The sequence below is a fragment of the Diabrotica virgifera genome, chromosome 8 (assembly GCF_917563875.1).
Source record: "Diabrotica virgifera virgifera chromosome 8, PGI_DIABVI_V3a".
NCBI lineage: Eukaryota > Metazoa > Arthropoda > Insecta > Coleoptera > Chrysomelidae > Diabrotica > Diabrotica virgifera.
In genome coordinates, this window is record NC_065450.1 from 221,897,530 (window position 1) to 221,923,383 (window position 25,854).

General features: G+C 32.6%; 2 protein-coding genes across 3 annotated transcripts in view; one reads left to right on the forward strand and one right to left on the reverse strand.

The window, feature by feature from the left end:
* Positions 1-24,382, reverse strand: part of LOC114342032 (fibrous sheath CABYR-binding protein) — a 37,453-nt gene extending 13,071 nt beyond the window's left edge. The window contains exon 1 of the mRNA XM_028292831.1: positions 24,142-24,382. The gene's annotated coding sequence lies outside the window, so the exon portion shown is untranslated. The remainder of the gene's footprint in view (positions 1-24,141) is intronic.
* The window catches only part of LOC114342014 (serine/threonine-protein kinase S6KL), a 342,669-nt gene that overhangs the window by 138,819 nt on the left and 177,996 nt on the right, over positions 1-25,854 (forward strand). The gene's annotated exons all lie outside the window — the stretch shown is intronic.

The following is a 25,854-nucleotide window of genomic DNA, read 5'->3' on the forward strand; positions in this document are numbered from 1 at the left end:
AAACTCAATACTTTTTTCCTATCTAAAAAGTGCACAACGTCCCTAAAGAAGTTTTCACTTCAAAAATTTATTTCGTCGAAGCAATGACGGTCGCTAATTTAATACTTTTTTCGCATCCAAAAAGTGCAAAACGTCCCTAAATAAGTTTTCACTTCAAAAATTACCTTTTTTATAAAAAAAATCGGCTCGTTCAGATATTATTTTAGATTTTTTTGGATCATTCGAAACAAACAAGCTCTTTTGTAATTTTTCTCTTAGGTTGATCGTTTTCGAATTATAAACATTAAGACTGAAAAAAGAACGACTTTTAAGACTCAAAAACACAAGTAAAAAATATTACTTTTGTAATGTATAAACATTTTCACTTTCTTTGCAACACGAAAATGCAGCAGCTGCATAATACTATCGTTAAATCGGAGAGTGCAGGAAGAGTCTATACCGGTTTCGGAGGTTGTTTCCTCCTCATCAGTAGTCCCATATCCTCTTCTCTCCGATTTCCCCAGGCATCATACTTTGGGCCCTTCCGAATTGCAAAGAACGAAATGTCGCGGATGTACTAGATCCATCTACCGAAAACAAAGTAAGTTATCAATCGAAGTAGCACAGAAAACGACAATAAATATCGTTCCTACACCACCAGATTGACAACAGGTGGAATACTTTCCTTGGTTACAACCTCCCGAGATTTTCAAAAATTATAAATCATACAGGATGCCGAGGAAATTAAGATGAGAGAATTTTAAATAATTCACAACTCATCTGCTCAGCGTGGAAAAAGTTCCAACAAGAAAGATTCCTTAGTACTCAACAAAAGAGTAAATGAATTAAAATGTATAAAGATGAGGATATGGGACTACTGATGAGGAGGAAACAACCTCCGAAACCGGTATAGACTCTTCCTACACTCTCCGATTTAATCAGAGTATTATGCAGCTGCTGCATTTTCGTGTTGCAAAGAAAGTAAAAATGTTTATACATTTTAATTCATTTACTCTTTTGTTGAGTACTAAGGAATCTTTCTTGTTGGAACTTTTACCACGCTGAGCAGATGAGTTGTGAATTATTTAAAATTCTCTCATCTTAATTTCCTCGGCATCCTGTATGATTTATAATTTTTAAAAATCTCGGGAGGTTGTAACCAAAGAAAGTATTCCACCTGTTGTCAATCTGGTGGTATGGGAACGATATTTATTGTCGTTTTCTGTGCTACTTCGATTGATAACTTACTTTGTTTTTCGGTAGATGGATCTAGTACATCCGCGACATTTCGTTCTTTGCAATTCGGAAGGGCCCAAAGTATGATGCCTGGGGAAATCGGAGAGAAGAGGATATGGGACTACTGATGAGGAGGAAACAACTTCCGAAACCGGTATAGACTCTTCCTTCATCGTTTCAACCACAAAATAACGGTAGGATGAAAAGTTCGTAGGCTGACACATAGATGACACTACTGGTTATATATTCATATGATTTTTATTTAGCCTTAACCTTCAAAAGATGCGTGTGTAAATTTGACAGCTGTCGAACTATTAGTTTATGAGATATAGCATTTTGAGTGAAGCAACTTGTGTTAGTTAAAAAAAATGGATATACTACATTCGCTCTCGCGAGATTTTTTTTGAGACATTCGGAATAGGAAACGTACAACACAAAAATTCCTACCTCACACTATTAACTGCTAAAATCAACTCAAATTAACTTAATCTTTCATTAAAAAAAGAAGAATTATTAGAAATAGTGGGAGTGTCTACTAATCTCATAAAATTTTGTGAAGTTTATTTCTACAAAATATTTTTATTTTGTACAATAAATAATTTTCTCATTTGCTATCAATACTTTATAATCGTTTAAATAAATAAATATTGATTGGCGTAAGGTTTATGTTATTTTTATGTCTGTTTACTATTAATAATATTGGATATGAGCAGGTGCGTTGGTTTTGTAGTAATTTCCAGTCACTTCTGACAACTGAATTTTTCAAAAAAGAAATTACTAACGTCAGTGTCAAAAAAAATCTCGCGAGAGCGAATGTAGTATAAAAAGGAATTTCGTGTATTAATGAAGCATTGCTTTTTGTCCAAAAAAATACTGTTGAAGCAAAAGCTTGGGTTGGTAAACATTATTCGGGCAATGCACCAGGAAAATCAACCGTTGAGAAATGGTTTGCTAAGTTTAAACGAGGCGGAATGAGCACCGAGGACTATTATGCACGCAGTGGATGACCGTAAAGTGAAGTTGTTCGGGATAGCTAAGACTAGGATGTCAAAGGAACGTGTTTAATATATTGTGCGTGAATATTTGGATATGCGAAAGATCTGTGCAAAGTGGGTGCCGCGAGAGCTCACAATCGATCAAAAACAACAACGAATTGATGATCTGAGAAGTGTTTGAAGCTCTTTAATCGTAATGAAACCGAATTTTTGCATCGATAGGTATATTACAATGGATGAAACATGGCTCCATCATTCCCCACCGAAGTCCAATCGACAGTCTGCCGAGTGGACTGCACGTGATGAACCAACTCCAAAGCGTGGAAAGACGCAACAGTCGGCTGGTAAGGTTATGGCATCAGTATTTTGGGATGCGCACGAAAATATATATTCATCGACTATCTTGAAAAATGACTATTACCTTGCTAGTATAGTATAGTTGATCCAAAAGATGGCATAACCCAGACATCCAAAGTGAAAGTTATCCTTCAACACCAAATTGTTCTATATGGTCCACACAATGTCCAGAAAAAAGTCACACCATTTTGAGCGTCGGGTTTGGGGGGGAGAGGGGCGAGAAATCGGTAAATTCGTAGTTTTTTAAGTTTTTCGCCAATATTTCTAAAACTATGCGGTTTAGCATGAATAATCCTCTATACAAAATTGTTCTACATTAAATTTTAAATAAAAAAGGCCCTATGCATAATCTTTCTAAAATGAATGGTTTCAAAGTTACGGAGGTAGTATAGTATAACTGGTCCAAAAAAAGGCCTAACCCAAACATCCAAAGTAAAAGTTTGCCTCCAACACCAAAATGTTCTATATGGTCCACATATTGTTCAGTAAAAAGTTACACCATTTTGAGCGTCCGGTTTGGGAGGGAGATGGGAGAGAAGCCGGTAAATTAGTAGTTTTTTTAAGTTTTTCGTCAATATTTCTAAAACTTTGCTTTAGCGTAAACAATGTTATATATAAAAATGTTCTACATGAAATTTAAAACAAAAAATGTTCTATACATAATTGTTATAAAATCAACGGTTCCAGAGTTACGGAGGGTGAAAAGTCGAGGTTTTCGATACTTTTTATATTTATTGGGCAATATTTGGACCGCGTTATGTAATAGCGGATTAAGCGCCAAAATGTAGTTTTGAGATAAATCGGTTTAAAGATTTTAAATTTGTTTTTGGTACTATTTCTAAAATATAGCATTGACATGTTTCATATTTAATATATTAATGCAAATGTAAATAGACTTTTACATGTGTTTAAAATTTTTTAAAAATAATTTATATTTTAAAAGTTATTCGATCAAATGTCGCTTAATTCGTTAATGATTTTTTAAGATATGCATGAGTTAAGATCCGAATACCGGATTAAGAGACATATTTGGCGCTTGATCTGATGTTACCTTACAAAGGATGTCTTTTAATTCGATATCTTAAACGTTAGTAAATATGTTATGTTTTGTAATAAAGAATTAACCGACTATTCGTGGCGCTTGATTCGTTATTACACTTACAAAGATGCGGATTTTTGTTTATGACAATGGATTATGTACCATTATTGGCGTTTAGTTCGATATTACAAATCCTAGTGTGAGATTTTTTTTAATAAAATAAAAAATGTCGCTTAATACAGGCATTTAAAAACATCTTTTTTTAAATTTCTTTTACAAAAAACATATTTTTATACATAGATTTGCACCCTAGCTGCAAGATGGCACTAATATCTCGATTTTGGACTTTTGGCGGTTAATCCGTTATTACATAACGCGGTCCATTTATGATATAACTATACCAAAAACCCAGACATCCAAAGTGAAAGTTATCCTCCAATACCAAATTGTTCTATATGGTCCACATAATGTTCAGAAAAAAGTCACACCATTTTGAATGTCGGGTTTGGGGGGGAGAGGGGGAAGAAATCGGTAAATATAAAAAGTATCGAAAACCTCCACTTTTCACCCTCCGTAACTCTGGAACCGTTGATTTTATAACAATTATGTATAGAACCTTTTTTGTTTTAAAGTTTATGTAGAATATTTTTCTATAGAACATTCCTTACGCTAAAGCATAGTTTTAGAAATATTGACGAAAAACCTAAAAAAACTACTAATTTACTGACTTCTCCCCCATCTCCCCCCCAAACCGGACGCTCAAAATGGTGTAACTTTTTACTGAACAATATGTGGACCATATAGAACAATTTGGTGTTGAAGGAAAACTTTTACTTTGGATGTCTGGGTTAGGCCTTTTTTTGGACCAATTATACTATACCACCTCCGTAACTTTGGAACCGTTCATTTTAGAAGGGTTATGCGTAGGACCTTTTTTATTTCAAATTTAATGTAGAACAATTTTGTGTAGAGGGTTGTTCATGCTAAACCGCTTAGTTTTAGAAATATTGACGAAAAACGTAAAAAACTACGAATTTGCAGATTTCTCCCCCCTCTCCCCCCAAACCCGACGCTCAAAATGGTGTGACGCGACGAAATCGCGAAAAACAGCCCCATTTGAAGAATAAGAAAGTGCTACTCAGTCACAAATCAATGAAAAGGATAGCAAAATTTCATGAATTCGGCTTCGAATTGCTTTCGCAGCCACCGTATTCACCAGATGTGGCTCTCAGCGACTACCACCTGTTCGCTGACCTCAAGTGAATGCTCGCTGGAAAAAAAAATTAGCACCAATGAAGAGGTTATCGCCGAAACTGAGGCTTATTTTGAGGCTAAAGACAAATTGTATTTTAAAAATGATATTGAAAAGTTGTATGACCGCTATAATCGTTGTATCGTCCTCGAAGGTGACTATATTGAATAATAAAATCAAATTAGATAAAAAAAATTCGTTCTATGTTAGCCTACGAACTTATCAGCCCACCGATTACCTACCACTATAACAAGCAGAATTGAAATTGTGAAAGGCCAGCCGTAGTTAGTTTGAGTTGGGTGTGATTCAGAACGTAAAAAAAGTTTAATGAAAACAAACATTACGGTTACGAAATCCACCAGCATACGCGGACAACACAATGAACCGTTTCAGTATTTTGTTGTTTCGTTTATTTGTATGATTGTTATTGCAAAATCACAATCGGTAGAAAGCCTTGAAAGGATCTTTCGGAAGTAGTTGACGTTAATTATACTGTTAATTCTGCAAATATGTTATTAACTGTAAGTAAAGTAAAATGCGTTATAAATTCATTTTTTAATGAAAAGATGAAAAGTCCAGATGCAAAAGGACACCGCACACATTTTATAGACCAGGGCGCATCTGTAAAAATATTAGTACATTTGGACGTTGAAAGGTGACTCAATTTTTTTTGCAGAAATTGCTTGAAAATAATTCAAATAATAATATTTGAGTTATCCTTCCTCTCAAAAAGGTCCGGAACATTGTTTAAATAATCAAAATGACAAAAAATGAAGGAAAAATTCGATATATTTCTTCGTTTTTTGATTATAACTTTAAAAGTATTCATTTCCAAGAAAAGTTGTACTGACATAAAAGTTGCGTAATTAAATTTCCTACAATATAGAATTGGTTAATAATTTAAAAAATAGTCACCCTTGTTGCAAAATAGCAATAATTGCAAAAAAACCATACAAAAACAAGTATTCGCATTTTACGTTTTTCAACCATTTATGCTACACTTAGGACCTTCATATTTTACCTAGAAAACCTTATGATACAGTAAAACAATACTGTAAATTTCATTAAGATCGATTCAATAGATTTTGCAAAATAAATTTTGCAATCCAGCTTTCGCAAAAAAATTCATTTTTTCAAAATGTTACAGGACTGAAAATAAAGCAGATAGCAAGTTGACATTTTTTGCGTATAGAAGTGTACTGGACCTTTCATTTGCAATTTGCAAAATTAAAATCGATTAACTACCACGGCGTCAGGAATTTTTTTAAATAAACATTAATTCTTGTTGCTACGCGCAGGACAGCGGATAGTTTGCTCTGATTGGGCATTCCAATGACCTTTGATAATGATTGATACATTTTAATTTTTATTACATTTCGATATAAGTAAATAAATTTGTTTATTGCAAAATATAAACACATACTCTATCCTTTGAAATAACACTTTTTTTAGCAAAAACTTTCTTTGTTCATATATTTTTACTTAGAGAATAAAAGTTTATTATTTTTAAACATATGCAATTGTTTAAACAATATTTCACAAACAATAATAAAATTAGTTTGATTTTTGTGGAATTAAAATATTAAAATACAACAAAATATAGAGTAAGAAAATAATATATTAGATAAAGATTGGAAGAAATTTTGGTGGAAATCAACTTGTGTGAATCGAACACCGCTGTCCTGCGCGTAGCACACCAAAAATTAATGTTTATTTAAAAAATTTCCGGACGCCGTGGTAATTAATCGATTTTAATTTTGCAAATTGCCAATGAAAGGTACAGTACACTTCTATAAGCAAAAAAAATTAAACTTGCTATCTGATTTATTTTCAGTCCTTGCAACATTAAAAAAAATGAATTTTTTTTTTGCCAAAGCTGGATTGCAAAATTTTTTTTTGCAAAATCTATTAAACCAATCTTAATCAAATTTTCAGTGTCGTTTTAATATATCATAAAGTTTTTCTGGGCAAAATATGAAAGTCCTAAGTGTAGCATAAAAGGTTGAAAAACGTAAAATGCGAATACTTGTTTTTGTATGTTTTTTTTGCAATTATTGCTATTTTTCAACAAGGGTGACTATTTTTTAAAGTTTTGACCAATTCTATATTGTAGGAAATTTAATTACGCAACTTTTATGTCAGTACAACTTTCTCAGAAATGAATAGTTTTAAAGTTATAATCAAAAAACCAATAAAAAAATAGAATTTTTCCTTCATATTTTGATATTTTGATTATTTAAACAATGTTCCGGACCATTTTGAGTGGGAGGATAACTCGAATATTATTATTTGAGTTATTTTCAAGCAATTTCTGCAAAAAAATTTGAGTCACCTCCCAACGTCTATCTCAAAACAGACGCGCCCTGGACTATTATGAAAAATATAAGGTCACTCAAATTCAATAAAATTTACATGAATAGATCCTGAAATTTCAATAATTTGATACCATTGCGCCAACTCTGAATATTGCTTAGTTAGTGCGTTAATTGTAATTAAAGTTTATCGAAATCGCATTTTGAAGTCCATAAAACTGGCATTCATAATAGTTATTTATGTACCAAGTCAGTAAAGTGACTCTTTATCGAACGAGTCTTAATATTACGAGAAGAGCGAGCGTTAGCGAGCGAGGCGAATAACAGACGAGTTCGATCAAGAGTCTTTACTCACGTGGTGCATACACAATTTTATCGCCAACATAATTTGATATTGGTTTTAACACTTACAGTGGAACCTCGATAACTCGGATTAATCGGGACCGCGGCCGATCCGGGTTATCGAAAATCCGGGTTAGCCGGAGAATATGGTAAAAATTAATAAAATACGGTATACTTACAGATAAACTCCGTTATAATTGAAATAACATGAACTACACATCTAAATTATTAAAAACACGCAAACACAAACCTAAGCAAACGGAAGCAAACAATACAAGACTGTACTACACACAATACAGACACAATCGGAACGATGTTATGAACAGTGAAAACTAAGACCATTGTTTAAAAAATATTTTTTTAAATAGTCTTTTAGTCTTTTTTAAACAATGCTAAGACAGTTTGAAATAAATAAAGGAATAACAGGTGCCTGTTGTTTCCGATAAATCCGAGACAATGACCGTCGCTCTGCCGCCGCCGCCGTGTGCTATGAGTCATTTTTATTATCGTATACATAGTTCAAATTACACAAATACACATTATCTCTCAAATATTATATTACATACTATCCCTTGCAAGACAATTCGGATGGAATTCCCCAGATTAAGAGACTGGGCCGATATCAAGCACAAAATAATCTGGGTAATTCCATCCGAATTATCTTGCAACGGATAGTACATTTTTATTGTTGAAATGTTTGTCTGCTGAAAATCGGTCCGGGTTATCGGGGGCCGACTTATCGGGGTTCCACTGTACTTACAATTTACAATTTAAGAAGTTTTTAAATGTAAGACGTAATATAAATTTCATGATAGCGATGACAGATGACTTTTGCATGATGGCGATGGCCGCTTTTGATTTTTAATCGATAGTTATCAATATTGAATAATTACTAAATCGGTTTATGATTTATTTATTTTATTTGATTTATTTTATATGAATATAATTACAAAATACCAGAGAATTTAACTTTTTGACATAAATTTAATTAACAATGTCTTAAATTTGACCACTTACATTCAGTCTCGATTAATCGCGGCAGGTAAAGTAAAATTCTTCTTTCAGTACAATAAAGTGTTACTTTACTGCCGCAAATGGCGTCAAATCAGTACAATAATGAATTACTTTAGTGACGGTTGGCGATAAATAATATTAATCTAGCGGCTATTGAATACAGTCTATTCACCACTAGCTTAAGCCGATTAGAGGCGGTACAACCAACCAAATTATACCTACTTTATTATCAATAATAATAGGAAAAGATAAGAGTAAGCCTCTGCCTTAATCCCTCGAGAAAGATTTATGGAGTAAGCGAATCACAAGATCTTTTTCTCTCTTTGACACACGTACATTCCTATTTGATTTTAGATTTATTTTTATCAATTTACGCTCTTGTTGTTAATCAAAACACAGAGTTGGTGCAATGGTATCAAATTATTGAAATTTCAGGACGCATCTATTCATGTAAATTTTATTTCATTTGAGTGACATCATATTTTCCATTAGATGTGTGCGGTGTCCTTTATAAAAATAATAAATAATAGTCCATGTCAAATCACTCAGGCAAAAAATTTTGGTTCTCCGATTTGTCTGAAAATTGGTATATAGCTTCTGCGGGACATAAAAGTAAGATATTTAAGGTCAAAAAATCTTCTTCTTCTTCTTTTTTTCTCAAAATGTTATTTTATGCGATTTTACAGTGATTTGGTGTTTATTTAAACAAATTTGCATTTTCTATCGTAAAGTATCAAAGGAAAACATAATATTTTAATAGAAGGGACTCAAAAATGTCATTATATGACATTATAACAAGTTATTTTGATTCAAAACAAGTTTTTGATCAAATTTTATAGTGTAGAAATCGTTAAAATGCCGTTTTTTACATTTTCCACCATTCCCAAAATACATTATCATCGATTTGGCTGAAAATTTGCCCACGGATAGCTAAAACATAGGACCTTAAGTGGTTAGAAGGATTTGAATTATATTACAATACCAAAAAATTTACATGCAGTAATATCAGACTCAAAAGTATATTAGTCCAGTCGGGATAGCATTTGACCTTGCATGCCGAGCTGTCCAAAATTTTATTTTTCTAATCTTTATGAGAGTCAATAGTAGCCTAAATTTAAAATCTCCGCCATTTTTAACTTTTCGACAAAAATGGTAGGAACTGAAATTGTTCCAAATAAATCGTATTTACCTACAAATTATTACAATTTATTTTTAACAATTTTTGTCGTGAGGTCGATATTTTCGAGTTAATTGTACTTACAGTAGACGCCTATATTTTTGACTATGATATTGCATGTAACTTTTTTGGTATTGTAGTATAATTCAAATCCTTCTCACCACTTAAAGTCCTATGTTTTGGCTATCTGTGGGCAAATTTTCAGCCAAATCGATTATGATGTATTTTGGGAATGGAGGAAAATGTAAAAAACGGTATTTTATGCGATTTTACAGTGATTTTCTATCGTAAAGTATCAACGGAAAACAGAATATTTTAATAGAACGGACTCAAAAATGTCATTATATGGCATTATAACAAGTTACTTTGATTCAAAACAAGTTTTTGATCAAATTTTATAGTGCAGAAAACGTTAAAATACCGTTTTTTATATTTTTCTCCATTCCCAAAATACATCATAAGCGATTTGGCTGAAAATTTGCCTACAGATAGCCAAAACATACTACTTTAAGTGGTGAGAAGGATTTGAATTATATTACAATACCAAAAAAGTTACATGCAATATCATAGTCAAAAATATAGGCGTCTACTGTAAGTACAATTAACTCGAAAATATCGACCTCACGACAGAAATTGTTAAAAATAAATTGTAATAATTTGTAGGTAAATACGATTTATTTGGAACAATTTCAGTTCCTACCATTTTTGTCGAAAAGTTAAAAATGGCGGAGATTTTAAATTTAGGCTACTATTGACTCCCATAAAGATTAGAAAAATAAAATTTTGGACAGCTCGGCATGCAAGGTCAAATGCTATTCTGACTGGACTAATATACTTTTGAGTCTGATATTACTGCATGTAACGTTTTTGGTATTGTAATATAATTCAAATCCTTCTAACCACTTAAGGTCCTATGTTTTAGCTATCCGTGGGCAAATTTTCAGCCAAATCGATGATAATGTATTTTGGGAATGGTGGAAAATGTAAAAAACGGCATTTTAACGATTTCTACACTATAAAATTTGATCAAAAACTTGTTTTGAATCAAAGTAACTTGTTATAAAGCCATATAATGACATTTTTGAGTCCGTTCTATTAAAATATTCTGTTTTCCGTTGATACTTTACGATAGAAAATCACTGTAAAATCGCATAAAATAACATTTTGAGAAAAAAAGAAGAAGAAGATTTTTTGACCTTAAATATCTTATTTTTACGTCTCGCGGAAGCTATATACCAATTTTCAGACACATCGGAGATCCACATTTTTTTTGCTCCACATTTGAGTGATTTGAAATGGAATCACCCAATAATTTAAATCTGAAAACTTTTCGTAGAACTACTTTCTGGTAACATCCTAAATCTCCGACTTTTACAAGTTATACGGCAAGAGACGACGAATAAAGAAGACGAAAAGGACTCTACAATATGCAGTCACATTTCGCTTCATCCGTCTAGGAAAAGATCCGAAAGTTAGTTCCTAGTACTCAAAAATCTGAGTAAAGATAAAAGTGCAACACAGTTTATGCTTCCTTTCGATTCAGAGGTGGTTCATCATCCCCAGACAGCTGTTTCTGTCTCTAGACGTCTTCAGTGGGGCTACATAAACACCTCACACCTTAAATTCTATTCACCTCTGAATCGAAAGGAAACATAAACTGTTTTTCATATAGATATCATCATCATCATCATCTTGGTGCTACAGCCCTTAGAAGGTCTCGACCTTCTCAAGCTTTCTACGCCATTCTGTTCTATCCCTTGCTTGCATTTTCCAGTTGCCGACTCCGATCTTCTCGGCATCTTGTGTTACCCCGTCCATCCACCTCAGCTTTGGTCTACCACGTCTTCTCATTCCCACGGATTGAGCTGTTAGAATCTTTTTTATCATGTTCAATTCAGGAGCCCGGGCTACATGTCCTGCCCACTGCAGGCGGATTCGCTTAATTACAGTGATAATATCTTTTCCACCAAACGTATGCTTGTAGATATTCTGCAGCTCAAAGTTATATCTACGCCTCCATATTCCGTTCTCACAGACTGCTCCGAATATCTTGCGTAGCACTTTTCTTTCAAAAATCGATAGAGCAGATTCATCTGTTTCAGTTAGCGTCCATGCCTCTGATCCATATGTGAGAACGGGGACTATCAATGTTCTATACAGCCTTATACGAGTTTTTTGAGACAGACGTTTGTTAGATAAGTACTTCGTTAGACCATGATAACACCTGTTTGCAACTATTATCCGCCTTTTTATTTCCTCAGATGTGTTATTATTGGAGTTAACCGATGTCCCTAGAATATAAACTCTTTGATTGCTTCGAAGTTTTGGTCATTGATGATTAGATCTGCGTCAACATTTCCAGCTCTTGTGTTTGTGTTAGTCGCCATGAATTTGGTTTTATTTTGATTTATATGTAACCCATTTGTTCTGCTGCTGCTACTAACTCGGTTATGATTTCCGCAGTTCTCGCCCTGGTTCTTGATATTATGTCCACGTCGTCTGCATATTCTAGAATTTGGACTGATCTATTAGATATACCTTTTCTAAACAATTTTTTAATACAATTTTTTTATATATATGGTATACAGAAGGATGGTATAGAGAAAGTTTTGGTATCAGAAGAATCCGTTGCCTAATTATGCAAGGTTAATGTTCTCAAAGTGGATTATAAAGAGCCATTACAAAAATATCTTTAACATGAAATTATCAACAAGATGATGTTGACGATCGTCCTAATTTTTCCTTTATTTGACTATAATCATCATCATCCAGCCCTTTGCGTCGACTGCTGGACATAGGCCTCCCTCATTTTTGTCCATTGTGCTTTATTTTGAGCACTTTGCATCCAATTTCTCGACATTTTCTTGAGATCGTCGGTCCAACGAGTAGGTGGTTTTCCTCTACTTCTTTTGTCTAATCTCGGCCTCCACTCAAATAATCTCTTTGTCCACCTCCCATCACTGATTCGGGCGACGTGTCCGGCCCAGTTCCATTTTAGTGTGGCAATTCGGGAAATTACATCGGTAACTCCTGTTCTTCGTCTTAAGTCTTCATTTCTAACCCGGTCACGAAGCGATATACTCAGCATTGACCTTTCTATTTTTCTCTGAGCTATTCGCAGTGTTTAGAAGTTGTAGCTATCAATGTCAAAGTTTCGGCACCATAGATCATTACAGGTAACACACATTGGTCAAATGTTTTACGTTTTAAGAAATTGGTATATCGCTTTTAAAGATGTCTTTGAGTTTTTCATAAGCTTGTTTGACTATAAGTAATTCCAATACCCTTATCTCCATAATCGTTTAGCAATAAAACACAAACAAAAACAGTGAATTTGTTTATGTATCTACTTAAAATATACAAGTTGTTTACACTTTATCACAAAACAATTACAGCATTATTTGATAAGTTATTTTAAAACCCATTAAGTACATCCATTTATAGAGATAGGGGATGTGTCTGATATCAGCAATAAGGATTTTACCATCAACAGATAAGTATTTCCTAAAACTTCTTGTTGATAATACTGTGATAATACATATTATTTATTATAATTCTATTATTAACATTTATTAAAACACAGGAAGGGGACACAGGAAATAAAAAACAGAAAATATTCCTAGAAATGCATTAAGTATAATAGACACTATAGATTAAAAACAGGGATTTCGACAAATAATGACAAAACATGAAAAATAGAAAAATCCAAAAAGCAACCCTCATTCTTCTAAATGAAGAAAAATGAGTAGCAAACCCATCAGCAGAATACCTATATTTGAAGGAGAAGTGAACAACAAGAATATACCAACAATAGTGGATAAGAAAATCTGAAACACAAGTCTCAATCGTACACAATACATATGCAACACACAATACAAAAATACAATTTACAATTTATAAAAAAAAGACTAAGTTTTAAATCTAATAGCACATAAAGTAATACTAAAAATATTACTCTACATCCCACCAGATTGAAAACAATGGGAACCTTCTCTGGTTACACCTCCGAGGCTTCTAAAATTTGCAAGCCATAACGGATGCTGAGACTAAAGAAGATGAGGGAATTTTACAATTTATAATTCACGTCCCATCTGTTCAGCGCGGTAAAGTTCCAATGAGAATGGTTCCATTCGTACTCCAATCAGATTAAACATGTAAATCAAAAATGAATAACCATTTTCAATTTCGATGCAAAACGAAACTACAGCCGCATCATATTCTAGTTCAATCAGAGAGTGCAGCAAGCACCTCTACCGGTTTCGAAATTTATTAGTCTTTCATCAGGAGGCACATTAGTCTCTCAGTATCCGTTATGGCTTGCAAATTTTAGAAGCCTTGGAGGTGTAACCAGAGAAGGTTCCCATTGTTTTCAATCTGGTGGGATGTAGAGTATTATTTTATATGCTATTAGATTGAAAACTTAGCGTTTTGCTGGCAGTTGCCGCTAGGGCATCCATGCCATTTCGTTCGTTGCAATCCGTAACTGCACACCGGCGTTTGTCCTGGTTGGGTCAGAGAGAGCAGCATATGTGCCTCCTGATGAGAGACTAATAAGTTTCGAGACCGGTAGAGGTGCTTACTGCACTCTCTGATTGAACTAGAATATGATGCGGCTGTAGTTTCGTGTTGCAACGAAATTGAAAATGGTTATTCATTTTTGAATTACAATTTATACTTTAATAACTCACAATATACGAATACTTCCAAACTCCAAACACAGAATCGCAAAACAGAGAGAAATAAGCCATAAACATACATAATAATCAGTGATGTGTCAATCAAATGACATCAGTTTGATGTGATTTAAGACATATAACATACACCCTCATATATTTTCAGCCAAGCAAGATTGTTGAATAGTTAAAGAGTTCAATACCAGTGCTGCTGACAGGCTTTACATGCTTGAGCCACCAAAATATAGGGGTGAAAACCCTTTAAATGTTGTATAGTTATACAAAATATACAAGCTTATATGAAATTAAGTGTGGTAGTTATGGTAGGGGAGCCCAAGCAGGGATTTTTGCAGTTACTTGAGCGCGTCAGATTATCAAATGGGGAGAAACCTTGTACCCTGAAAATGTACCTCTACCATATATTGGCTCTTAATGTAGGGGAGTTCGTTAAGGAGGGCCGAAAAAAAAATCTATCCTTGGAAAAACTCGAAATCGTCAGATTAAGATAAGGTAAGATACTGTAAGATATTGTAAGTACATGCAAGACAGTGTATGTATATTTAAAAAATCTGACGATTTGAGCGGGGCGTAAGGAAAAGGCGGGGCAAAGTTTCACAAGAAAAAAGCGAATATTTCGCGAAATGAATGACAGACCGAAAAACTAAAAAATACGTACTCAATATTTTTCAAAAATCTATCGAATGATACCAAACACAACTTCCCACGGAGAGGGATGGGGGGTAAATTTAATATTTTAAATACGAATTTCGCGATATTTCGCGAAATGAACATCAGATCGAAAAACTGAAAAATACACTTATTCAATATTTTTGAAACATCTATCGAATGGCACCAAACACGACCCCACACGGAGGTGGGGTGGGGGTTACTTTAAAATATTAAATGGGAGCCCCAATTTTTTATTACAGATTTGGATTCCTCACATAAAAATAAGTAACTTTTATGCGAGACATTTTTTCGAATTATGGATAGATGGCGCTATAGTCTAAAAGAACGATTGTTGGAAATGGAAAATTAAATTAAAAGTGGACAAGTCCCCATTAAAATGGAAAACTTTACTTAACTTTTTTTGGATTTAGGACCTACTCTTCACAACCCAATAGGTCCCCAAAGCGCTCGAGTGACTGCACATTTAGCATACTTTGCACCCCTACCATTAAAATAATCCTAGATTTTAAATAAAGCAACAGAGGACTCTCTACAACACGTAGTTTGCTAGTCCAGAGGGCAGAACCTTAAATTACGGACCTTAAATAGACTATTTTTGGTGGCTAAAGTATGTAAAACCTGTTAACGGCACTGATGATGAATTTTTAGTCCGAAAGCGTTCGGTGGTGTAGCCCTTTAAGGGATTTTTAAATAAAATGTACCTTTTATAAAGGATTTTTACTAAATAATATTAAGCGAATTCGTGTTGGGTTTTTGCCCTTTTTAAACGCTTTTCTTTAGTTCAATCGTTTGGGTCAAATCTTTAGACGTTAATTTGACGCCTTTTCTTCAATGCAAATGAATGAAAATTTGCAGACAAATGCATACGCGGGAACAATACACGAATAGTCAATAAAAACATTTTTTTATTTTTATTAATTGTTTAAATGAAAGAAAAACGATTTTAATTTAAAATGCTTAAATTCTCTTGTTTTTTACCATGTAGAAACTTGAAACTTTTACAGATTGTAGCTAATTAAATAAACTATACACAATTTCAATTTTTACGTTAATTGTTTACGTTATCCTTCATAAATAAACAATAATGTTTCAAATTTTTTGCTGATTCCGACTACTTTTCATGTTTGCATATCATGTTTATAAACATCCTAAGCGGCGAATATTTTTAACGCTCATATCTTTATTTATATAAACATCGGCGCTTATTCGTGTTAAATTTCAATACGATACGAAACAAAACTTCAACCAAAACTCGAATTCAAAAAATTCGTGTTTTCAACGTAGTCTTAGAGACGTAGTCTTAGAGAACGGTAGAGACGTTTCATGCTGCAATTAACATTAGAATTCGTCATTCGCGAGAAATTAACAGGGTCTACACCGTCCAATAGTAAAGCACTAGAAGAGATGGAAAGACTGCGAAAACTGTAATAGGTGTAAATAATGATTTTGATTTAAGAAATGTATGAAGAAATTACAGAAAATGTACAATGTATGTATCAAATGTTGAAATAAATGCAAAAATGTTTCTATCATATATATCTTTTTTAACATGACGATATATTTTAATGTTTGAAAAGTGTAAGACTAAAAAGTAAAAAATAAAAAAATATGAAAAAAAATTAAGAAACGCTTTTCTTTAGTTAAGAGTGACTAAAATTAAAAATATTATAAAAAATTAACTAAAAAGCAAAAAATAAAAAAAAATTGAAAAAAGCATTCGTTAAAGAAAAGCGTGGAGCGAAAACTGTTTATTCGATGAACACGCGCCGTGCTTTTCTTTGGCGGATGTGTTAGATTTTTTCAATTTTTCTTATTTTTTGCTTTTTAGTTAATATAAAAAAAATCAACTAATAAGCAAAAAAAAAATAAAGTTAGAAAAATTAAATATACAAAAATCTCACACATTTGTTAAAAAATTTAAAAAAATCTAACACATTCGTTAAAGAAAAGCGTGGGGTGCATCTTCATCGAATAAACGGTTTGAGGATAGATACTTTTTTACTTTTCGCGCCTCACGCTTTTCTTTAACGAATGTGTTAGATTTTTCAATTTTTTAACGAATGTGTGAGATTTTTGTATATTTAATCTGTTTAACAGTTTTTTCGAATAATCCTTCGAGTTTGAATTTTTTTTTATTTTAATTCGTCCATCGTTAGAGACACTGAGTCGCCATCTCCATTTCAATGAGACCAAATAAATCAAATAAACGAAGAAAAACGCCGAAGCCAATTGCATTTTACCCGGATAAAAAGAGTTCTTGAGCGTCCAGTCCAGCCAATCATCTCGTTTCCTGCGATTATCTCATTTAGCCTACTTGATAGAAATAGAAGTGGAGAAGAAAAAAGTAATTCGTCAATCGTTACAGGAAGTTTGTCGACCCGCGATTTAAAAATTGGCCTCTGCGAAGACAAGACATTAAGATCAATTTGTATTCTTCGGCGCAACCCGTACAATGACATCGCTTAAAAGAAAGTTATAGATATACGAGGGGCAATCTAAGAGAAATGTCAAAATTTGCACCAGACAGATCTTAAACGTTTATTGGATTTATTAACTTTTTGATTTCTTTGACCTGTTTGATGATGCTTCTCGAGAACATGCTAAACATACACATACTACCTGTGACAATCAGTTAGACGTAGGCCACAGTATACTGAAATCAGAAGTCACAAAGGCAATACAGTAAGCCAAAAATAGCAAAGCATCTGGCCAGATCTAATCTCTGATGAGCTATTTAAACTTTGTGCCGAAGAAAATATTACCTATTTAACCATTTTCGTTAACAAAACTTACAATGAAGACATAATACTAGATGATTGGTTGGGGTAACTGTTTATAACATTACCAAACAAAAACAGGCCCACCAAATGTAGCGATTTTAGACTAATCAGTTTGATGTTTTATAGACCTGACAAAGGCTTTCGATCGCTTCCAAGTCGAAGGCGTCTTACATTTGCCGTATAGAAGAAACATACCAATCAATATTATACAAACCATCGAAAACATCTACTTTCATAATCGAATACAGGCAAAGATAAATGGAAAACTAACGCAGTTTATACCAGTATAAATACAATATGATAATATCAGCAGAAAAAACCAAATGTATGACCCAAATCTAAATACCCACTACGACGTAAAATAGAAATTGATGGGAAAATAATAAAGCAAGGTTTAGATATCTGGGAATAGATATAACCAGTTACGGAGATGTTGAAGAGAAAGTAAGACAACAAAGCTTAAAAGCAAGTAAAGCTGTGGGATCTCTTAATGATACAATCTGGAAGACACAAGCACCTAAGACAAGACACAAAAGCAAGAATCTATAAAGCAGCAATTAGACCTATATTGACATACACGGCGGAGACAAGACCTGACATATCTAAAACGAGACGACTACTACAAACAACAGAGATGAAAATACTCCGACGAATATCAGGGAAACGTCTGTTGGATAGAGAGAGAAGCGAAAACATAAGAAGATCATGCAATGTAGAAGACATAAATGGATGGGTGACAAAACGGAAACAGGAGTAGAACGAACACATTAGTAGAATGGTAGAGGATAGGATAGTACGAATAGCACGAGATAAGTCATCAAATGGACGAAGAAGTATTGGCAGACCAAGAAAAAGATGGTGCGATAACTTAAACAATTTAGGAGGCTAATATTGAAGAAGAAATAGGCTTTAAAGCCTACATACAAGAAGGAAGAAGAAGAAGAAGAAGTTTGATGCGTTTACGAATTATACAAAACCTAGTATTCCTTTTGTGTGAAAGTAAAATGGGTTCAAGCAATTTGGATTTAGAAATGGTCTAGGAACTATAGAGGCACTATTTTGTATGCGCGTTCTGTTACAAAAAGTTGTGAATTCCGAAAGAACGTTTACGTTTGTTTTATCGACTTCGAGAAGGCATTCGATCGAGTACAACACATTGCACTTTTCGATTGTCTGCAGGCAGCAGCACTTGAGCACTACGATATAAGACTGCTAAAATACTTATATTACAATCAAGTAACCCGTATCAAATTTTGAGATAGTCGTACTGAAAAACTACCTATCAAAGGTGGAGTAGGTACGACAGGGTTGTGTTTGGTCACGCGACTTTTTAATCTATACTCTAAAGAAATCTTTAGGCAGACTTTGGATGATAGACAAGAGGGAAAAAACTAGGCGAAGAAGTAATCAACTAGGTATCAGATACACTGACGATGTAGCCGTTTTTAGACATTAGTAAATCTAGTAAGTGAAGCAAGTTATCGGAGAACCATTAAAATTATCATTTCAAAAATACAAAGTGGATGGCAGTTGGAAAAATTTATATAGATCAAGGTTTGCTTTGTCTTAATAGAGAAGAGATAAACTATTAATTTAAACTATTTTAAAAATCTCAAATTACTATTTTTAGACCAGTAAGGATCCGTTTTTAGGTGGATGTGAGAGGTGGCATTCAGATTTTTTCGGATAAAGTTAGGTGATAACTTCGTTAATAATAATTGATTTATGCTCCTTCTCAAACATATTGTGCTTATAACTTTACAACGATTCATTTTGGAACAAAATCGTATAGAAATAAAACAAAGATAATTAAATTTTCTATCAGATGCGATTGGTTAAAAATGTCTTAATGTATCACCCTTGCTGCAAAATAGCAATAAATATAAAATAAGGGGGCAAAACAAGCCTGTCCTTATTCAATGATTTTCCATCACTTAGGTTATACTTGGAACCTTCCTAATTCGCTTAGAAAATTTTTGTAATGTGCTAATTAAAAATTTTTAAAATCTTGCACAACAAAAACTAGAACATACAAAGATTTGTCAATTTTTTTACCTATAAAGATGCACTCCACCTATCTAATGTACTTTACAGAATTGAAATCGGATTGTTTAAGCAGCCTCAGCAATGTTTTAAAGTTATAAACAATTTTTTGGCTTATAAACAAATTAGTCCTGTGGCCAGGAGGGGGTGCTACGGGCTCCTTTATTTAGATGGACTTACCCAATATTTTTATGTATTTTTTGACCCGTAGAACACGATTTTTTTGGGTAACAGTTGATCCGGATGTCGATAAGATTGTTATAAACAAAGAACTTGAGGAATTACATATCATCGATTTTTCGCAAAATAAAACATTTTTTTGTATTTCTTGGGTAATTCTAAGCAAAAAATGTTCTTACAAGTTTTTTCGTAGGATGCATAGTTTTCGAGATAAACGCAGTAAAACTTTCAAAAATTTGAAAAATTGCAATTTTTGAACGCGAATAACTTTTGATTAAAAAATAAAATAGCAATTCTGCTGACAGCATTTGAAAGTTTAAGTCAAATTATACCGGTTTTAATTATTTGCATTGCTAAAAATTAATTTTTTTATTATTAAGCATATTTCAAATAAAATCATATAAAATCATCATATATATCAATAAAATCATACAAAGCTATTTGTTCATAAGCCAAAAATTGTTTATAAGTTTAAAACATTGCTGAGGCCCCTTAAATAATCCGATTTTAATTCTGTAAAGTGTATTAGATAGGTAGAGCACCTCTTTATATGTAAAAAGATTAGACAACTTCTAAATGGTCTACTTTTTGTTCAGAAAGATTTTAAAAAATTTGAACTTTTTTAAAAACATTTAGATTGCAAATTTATTATGCAAAATCTATTAGGTCGATTTTAATGAAATTTGGTACACGATTTAAGTATATTACAAAGAATTTCCTAAGCGATTCACTAAGGTTCTAAGTGCCACCAAAGTGGTTAAAAACATTGAATAACAACAGGCGTATTTTGCCCCCTTATTTTGTATTTATTGCTATATTGCAGAAAAGATAATATGTTAAGACAATTTTGACCAGTCGTATATCATACAAAATTCAATTATCTTTATTTTAGTTCTCTACGACTTTGTTCCAAAACGAATCGTTTTAAAGTTATAAGCAAAGAAAGCAGAAAAAAATCGACGTTTTTCGAAATTTTTGAATATTTTAATTTTTTTTATTAATATTCCGGGCATGTTTGAGAAGGAGCATAAGTCAATTATTATTACTGAAGGTGTTACCTAACTTTATCTGCAAAAATCCGTATGCCACCTCTCACATCCAAAAATAGACGTTTTTTCACAGATCCTTACTGGTCTATTTAAAAAGAAAGAATAAAATAATACTTTGTAATAGAAATATAACATTTTTATGAAATTTCAATATTTCATTTATCTAATTAATTAATACCAGAGCAAAAAAAACTTCAACATTTTCTAGGTTTCACGTATACAACCCAAATCAATACATACAAAAGTATAAGAAGATATCCATAACGAATTTTAAAAAAAAACTTCCAAAATTGACAATTGCATCCATTCTTATATTTTAGTCTTAATAGGAAATAAATAACATTCTATTTATGGACTAAACTAACATTGGTCTAGTATTGTAACATGTTTGTTTTAAATTTAGATAAGTGCTCTAAATAAAAGCTTAAAATAAACCTTAAACAACCTACAAGGATATAACAGAAAAAGTGAACTAAAAGAGTATCAAACCTTTTTTAATACACTCAAAAAGCAAAGTAAAAAGAAAAAACCTAGAAGGAATTGGTGAGAAGCAATACTGGTAGATGTAAATGAGAAATGAATATAGAACTGAAAGAACAAATCAAAAGAATGGTAAAATTGAAAAAAAAAAACTATAAAATATGTAGCTATCTACTATTATTAATTACTTTTATAACCTATTACTTATAGTCCGTCCGCTATAACTTTTCCCATGCGGTACGATTAATTTTCAATCAAATTAACTCAAAACATAAATTGAAACGAACGTCGATGTGTATATACATTTTGTATACTATATACTATATACTACACACATCGGCGTACGTTTCACTTTGTGTATTGACTTAATTTGATTGAAAATGAATCGTACCGCATGGAAAAAGTTATAGCGGACGGACTATATATGCTGTTGTGATTTTAAAAATAGTCTCATATTTATGGAAATACACAACATTTTCTTCTATCTTTATTATTTTATAGGACTTGTGTCTTAGAAAACGGTACTTATACAAGTTGTCTTTGCCTCTATTCCTATGCGAGGACTTCTTCGTCATAATAAACAAAAAAAATTATTGTCTTTTTAACCTAATAACCTAATTTAACATTTTTTAACCTAATTTAACATTTGACAACAAAAAGCCGAAAAAACTAAAAGTATCACAAAACAAGATTAAACTAATTAGCTAGAAAGATTCGGTCAGAGAAAAGATTTTGAAGAAAAAATAGTCAAAAGCAAAAAGAAAACCATAGTCAACAAAACAAAAATAATACAAGGTTCAAAATACTTCAAAATTTAAATATAAAATAAAAAACTGCCAAAGACATAGAAAATTGCCAAAAAAGTGTAAGCCAAAAAATTATTAACGAAAAAATACTCGACCGATAGAATATAACATAATAATAAAGGAAAGCCTATACAAAATATTGTACCAACAGAAAACAAGCTTAAAAAATTTGAAATCTTATTACATATTTAACCTCTTTAGTTCAATTTTTGTATTACAGATCTATAAAATATATTTTATTATTTTTACAAAAAACTAATTTCGAAAAAATACCAAATTAACCGAAAAACTTATATTGTTTTCAATTTTGTTTCCCCGAACTTATTGTACATTTAAAATTGAATAAAATGATATTTTCGACAAACCCACATCAACTAATATTAAAATGAAGGAAAATATTAATTTATTTATGCATCTGTTAAGCTTTTTCACGAGCACAAGATCTAAAAGCAAAAAATGTATAAAAATAAAGTTTTCTGTTCATGTAGTATCTATTATTTCGAAGAAAAAAAAAAAAAAAAAAAAAGAAAAAGGAGACGAAAAAATTGATTAATTTGAGCATTTGTCAAACTTTGTTGTTGAATACTAGATTTGTATGCAAAAATGTTAAATAAAAATAAAGTTTTTCCGATCTCGTAGTAGATATTATTAAAAAAAAAAAAGATAAAAAGAAAACGAACAAAATAATTAATTTGATTATTTGTTAAACTTTTTGTTGAACACTAGATCTAAAAGGCACAATATTAAATAAAAATAAAGTTTGTCTATTCCTGTAGTATTATTTCGAAGAAAATAATATAAAAGCATGATACCAAATTCTTACACCAAAAAGTAAAGCTGATTCCATGTAATCGAATGAACTATCTTCCAATAAAGTCGTTTTATAAATATCTATTCGTTTTATAATGATATCTACCATTTTAAAGTCATCTACGTACTTTTAAAATGTATAATATATGTCTAAATTGTCAATATGAATGAGTCATAAAATTAAATTATTAGAATAATTTTTTATCAAGCAACAAAAACAAAACTCGTTTAATTTATTAATGTTTTGTATTTTGATAACGATTTCCAAACTGGAAATCAAAACATCAATAGAATTTCAAACTAAAATTGTGGTTTATTCCCAACAATATTACTAAATTGCATTAAGAAGCAACAAGAAAATTACTTCACAAAAATATTTATGACAAAAAACTAATATTTCTGATATTTTTAGACGTAGTACCAATAAAGTAACCGAAAAAATTAAATTTTTATTTAACATTTTGACAAACTTTTAGATCCAAAAGCGAAAACTAGTCAAAATTAGGAAAGTTTATATTTATTTTTGTCACTTTTTGTCGTACTTTTAGCAAAGACATCTAAATAATTTGAAAAAATCAGCATCCACAAGTTGTTATAAACTTTAAAAGCTTTAGCAACTCAGAAGCTTTCGATTTTTGATGCGTTTTGCACATTGTACATGTAAAATTTAATAAAGTATTGATATTCACGACGAAAACATATATATCTACTAAAATTAATTAAAATGAACGAAAAAATTAATTTACTTATGTATTTTTAAACTTTTTTTCACGAACACTAGATCTAAAAGCCACAATGTTAAATCCAAATAAAGTTTTTCCGTGGAAATTTTTCGAAAAAAATAATTTAAGAAAAAGATACTTCTGTAGCTTCTGTATTTGTCCTTAAAATTTTTAAACCTTCAAGTTAATAAAAGAAAATACGTACCTTGTGGTTTGTCGATGAGCGCAACACACGAAAAAATAACCCGTGATAAAAAAAGTCACACCAAAAACACGAGATATCACTGAAATGTTGCGAAGAGAGGTGGTGGGCTGCGTTTTATAGCTTTCCGTCCCCACTCGCGGTCGTCGTTGTGAGACAAAGCGCTCAACAGGCCCCAAGGGTTCGCAGGACACGACCTGAACGCATCTCTTCGACCCGGTGCTCTTCTTCTGCAAAACCAGAAGGATTAACAGAGTTTGAGTTTAGAATAAGTTTGTTTTTACTGTATTTTGTATGTAGTGTATATCTAAACATCCGAATACAACAAACAAGTTATTTTGAGCAATTAGTCGAAGCAATAAAGCACTGAACCTCCGAAAAAAAGGACAAGACGAATCAGAATAATTCTTTTTGCATTCGATTAGTGAATGCGCCAGGAAACTTTGTGAACCGGAGCCATGATATAATATTGAAAAACTGCATACAAAAAATGCATTCTTAAAGTGCATCTCAAACAGACAATAAAAAAAAATCAGAACTCGTCAATTATCGGCGGAAATGAGTTCAATTTTGTTACTCGGGGGTTTTTGGGGTCGCTGAAAACGAATATGACGTCAAAAGTTATCTCCGGAGTACCTGGTGTCCAGGGTACCTACTGTGTACCTCGTCTTGTGGAGTTTTCGGCAAATTCATTAAACATTAGTCAAAAATCATTACTCTGGAGTTTTTGGGGTCGCTAACGACGAATATGACATCGGAAGTAATTTCCGGAGTACCTGGTGCACAGGGTACCTACTGTTTACCTCGTCTTGAGGAGTTTTTGGCAAAAAATATATTAAAAAATTAGTCAAAAATAATTACTCGGGTGTTTCTGGGGTCGCTAACGACGAATATGACATCGGAAGCGATCTTCGGAATACTTGGTGCCCAGGGTACCTACTTCTTATGGAGTTTTCGGCAAATTCATTAAAAAATTAGCCAAAAATCATTATTCTGGAGTTTTTGGGGTCGCTAACGACGAATATGACATCGGAGGTAATTTCCGGAGTACCTGGTGCACTGGGTACCTACTGTTTACCTCGTCTGGTGGAGTTTTCGGCAAAAAATTTATTAAAAAATTAGTCAAAAATAATTTCTCGGGTGTTTTTGGGGTCGCTAACGACGAATATGACATCGGAAGCGATCTCCGAAATACCTGGTGCCCAGGGTACCTACCTCTTATGGAGTTTTCGGCAAATTCATTAAAAATTAGCCAAAAATCCTTATTCGGGGTTTTTTGGGTCGCTGACGACGAATATGACATCGGAAGTGTTCTACGGAGTACTTGGTACCCAGGGTACCTACTGTTTACCTCGTTTTCTGGAGTTTTTGGCAAATCCATTAAAAATTATTTAAAATTCATTACTTAGGGGTTTTTGGGGTCTCTGACGACGAATATGACATCGGAAGTGATCTGCAGTGTACCTGGTGCCCAGGGTACCTACTGTTTATCTCGTAACTAATGATGTTTGACTAATTTTTTTAATGAATTTCCCGAAAACTCCAGAAAACGATGTAAACAGTAGGTACCCTGGGTACCAGGTACTCCGTAGATCACTTCCGATGTCATATTCGTCGTCAGCGACCCAAAACCCCCCGAGTAATGATTTTTGGCTAATTTTTGTCGAAAACTCCATAAGAAGTAGGTACCCTGGGCACCAGGTATTCAGGAGATCG